Here is a 3,705-nt window from a genome sequence, read left to right as displayed (position 1 = left end):
CACTCTGGAAAGTAGAGTTGCCACAAAACCTACAGAGTGCTCAAAAGGGGGTCATTCTCCTTGTTTATTTCCATATTCTTAGTTAATTTATTTCCTACTTTTTTTTTTTTAAAGGAAGAACTGATGAGCCGTGGATGAAAACGACAGTTCAGTTCCTCACTCAAACATGCATAGACAAGCCAAACTGAGATTAATTCTAAGAGAAAAGCAATTGAGGAGACCCTTTAGAAATGCATCTCTGAACTCGAATTGGGATCCTAAAGCAACAAATTCCTAGGAGAATAAAACAGCTCAGTATAAATCAAGGACTATCAACCAAAACAGGAGGTCCGAGGCTCAGGAGGACTTACCAGTTCCACAGGAGGAGAAGCTCAAACTTGGTGAGGCTTCAGTGGGCTCCAGCTGTTACCTTAGCTCTGGTTTTGAGATACACCTTCGGGATCCAGAGTCTTCTCTGAGGCCCCATGTGTTTAGGCGCCATATTATTGTCGACAAAAAGAGTCGAACTCTGTAAATTATTTGAAGAGATTTATTCTGAGCCAAATATGAGTGACCATGGCCCGTTACACAGCCTTCGGAAAGTCCTGAAAACCCAAGGTTGTTCGGGCGCAGCTTGGTTTTATACATTTTAGAGAGGTATGAGACATCAATCAAATACACTTAAGAAATACATTGGTTTGGTCCAGAAAGGAAGAACAGCTGAAAGCAAGAGCTTCCGGGCTATAGGTAAATTTAAACATTTTCTGGTTGACAATTGGTTGAGTTTGTCTGAAGACCTGCAATAGATAGAAAGGGAATGTTCAGGTTAAGATAAAGACTGTGGAGACCAAAGTTCTTTTGAAGCCTTATAGTGGCTGCCCTTAGAGACAACAGGTGGCCAATATTTCCTATTCAGATCTTAGTTAATCTCTTTAGGATTGGGAGGGTCTGGAAGAAAAATATCTAGCTATGTTAATAGAGATTCTTTACAGCTGCACATTTTCCCCCACAAAGAAAAGCTTTGGAGAGTCATTTCAAAATATGGCAAAGAAACATGTTTTTGAGTAACATATTTTGATCTTTTTCTTTCTCTTCTAATGTTATGCCAGAGTTATGCTGGAAAGTAAATCATGATATATAGGGTTAAATAAAATCCATCTGATGGGAATTTATGATTTGTAGGGCATGACTCCCCAGACCCCTTAGATAGGGATTTGGGCAAGATAAAAAAGTCAGAGTTTAGTCCTCATTTCCATACATGTAAAATATAAATCAGTTATTCCATTTTTAGGTAGTCAAGACAAAAACAACTTCACACAAATAACTGCACACAAATATTCATGGGGCTTTGTTCATAATGTCCTGAAAAGGCTCAAAGGAGCCCATACATCCATGAATAGGTAAATTGACTTTTGGGGCGTTTTGGGGGGTTGTTGTTATTGTTTGTTTGTTTGTTTGTTTTGAGATGGGGTCCCACTCTGTTGCCCAGGCTGGAGTGCAGTGGTGTGATCACGGTTCACTCCAACCTCGACTTCCTTGGGTTCATGTGTTTCTCCCACCTCAGCCTCCCCAGTCACTGGGACTACAGGCACACACCACCGTACTCAGCTATTTTTTGTATTTTTTGTAGAGATGGGGTCTCCCCACGTTGCTCAGGCTGGTCTCAACCTCCTGGGCTCGAGTGATCCTACCTCTTCATCCTCCCGAGTAGCTGATACTACAGGCAAGAGCCACTGTGCCCCCTGGTAAATTAACTTTTTAAATGTAGCATACTTATAACAATGCAATATTAAGAAACAGACATACAATAACACTGATGAATTTCAGAAACTTTATGTAGAAGGAGCAGAGCCAGATAAAAGCAGCACTTATGATATATTTCTATTTCTATGAAATTTTAGAAAATGTGTAGTTAATTAATAGAGACAGAAAACAAACCAATATTTGTCGTGGGCTAGAGGTCAACGGGTGGTTATTTGGAAAGTGGCACAGGGTAACCTTAAAGAGTAAAGGAAATGTTGTATACCTTCTTATGGTGTCTACAAGAGCACATATAATTGTCAAAAACTCTAATATCAAAGACAATTTGCACCTGACAGAGTTAAACAGGAACAAAAGACTTTATTTAAGACCATTGTAATAGGGCACAGAAAGAGGGCTCAATGCCACTGAAAAAAAAGCAGGAGAGATTTTAAGCACAGAGGTCCCTAAGTGGAAAAGTACTGTATGTTGGTCAATAGGGTTAAACCATCTGTGTTCGCTGATTGGTGCTTAGAGAAGTCAGGCTCCTACTCTCCCACAGAGATTAGGAGATAAGAAAAGGTTCTACCTTTCTTAATTATTGCATTTCAAAGAGATGGCACCTAGGTTTTTGAGAACGATGGTTCTGCATTGTAGAACTGATAAGAGGCCAGAAGATTTACATCTTAAAGGAGCAGAGAAAATGTACACTTTGCAAGTTTTTTTAAAGTGAACGGTCTAAAAATAGGGAAGTCAGAGGCCAACAATCAGGAAGAACCCTGTCTAAAGGTTAGTCAGGCAGTGGGAAACATTAGGCCATCTTGGTCAGTGACTGTATCTGCACTGTTTTTTTGTATACATGATCTCTATGGTAAAGTTTAATTTATAAATTAGGTTCAGTAAGAGATTAACAACAACTAATAATAAAACAATTATAACAATATGTCATTATCACTAATCTTGCACTTGGGTCATTAATATGTAAAATAAGGGTTACTGGAACACCAGCACCATAATACCAGAATGGTTAATGTGACAACTGAGATAGCTACTAAGTGACTAACGGGCAAGTAGCTTAGACACTGTGGATATGCAGGACAAAGGGATGATTTACACCATTCACATCCTGGGTGTGATGGATTAGGACAGCCTAAGATTTGATCTGATACTTAGAAGGTAAGCAATTTATAATTTATAAATTATTTCTGTAATTTTCCATTTAATATTTTTGGACCTCAGCTGACCATGCAGTTGACAATATATGCAAAACATATATTGTATATTTCATTTATGTAAAACTTAAAGATTATAGTGATATTAATGTTGAATAAACTGAAACTTTATCAAAACCAGGAAAGGAAGGCACTACTGTACACCTAAAGTAGATGTGTTAATTTTATTTTTTATCTCATAAAGTTTATTAAAAATAAAAATCAATAAACCATGGAAAGTGTTGGGGAAATAATTATGTCATCGAAAGTGTTTTGATAATAATTAAAACCAAAATCCCCACAAACACAGGAAAGAAACAGTTTTATCACTGAATAAGCATTAAACCAATTGTGATTTCTATCAGAAGCAATCTACTAAAGAGTTTGCAATGAAAAAATTCTTCACCGTTTTTATATACCCTGGCAAATACAATCCACTACACACGTTAATTGTTTTTGTCTAAAGAAAATCTAAAGGAAATAATAACACTTGTATCTCTTGACAAGCAGAAAGCTCCATCTTGAAGCCAAAGGCCTAGACAGTAAACTATCATGAAGACCGGGAGACAGGTGCCACTCTTGGATGTTTTCATTTCTAAGAGAAAGCCAATAGGCCTCCAAAGATATTCGGAGGATGCAAAACTGGCAAGAGATTTATTTAGATTCATTCATTCCTTCCTTCCTTCCTTCCTTCCTTCCCTCCCTCCCTCCCTCCCTTTCCTTCCTTCTTTCCTTCCTTCCTTCCTTCCGTCCTTCCTTCCTTCCTTCCTTCCTT

This window comes from Colobus angolensis, unplaced genomic scaffold (genome assembly GCF_000951035.1).
Source record: "Colobus angolensis palliatus isolate OR3802 unplaced genomic scaffold, Cang.pa_1.0 Scaffold164, whole genome shotgun sequence".
Lineage (NCBI taxonomy): Eukaryota > Metazoa > Chordata > Mammalia > Primates > Cercopithecidae > Colobus > Colobus angolensis.
Note: the sequence above shows the minus strand (reverse complement) of the source record.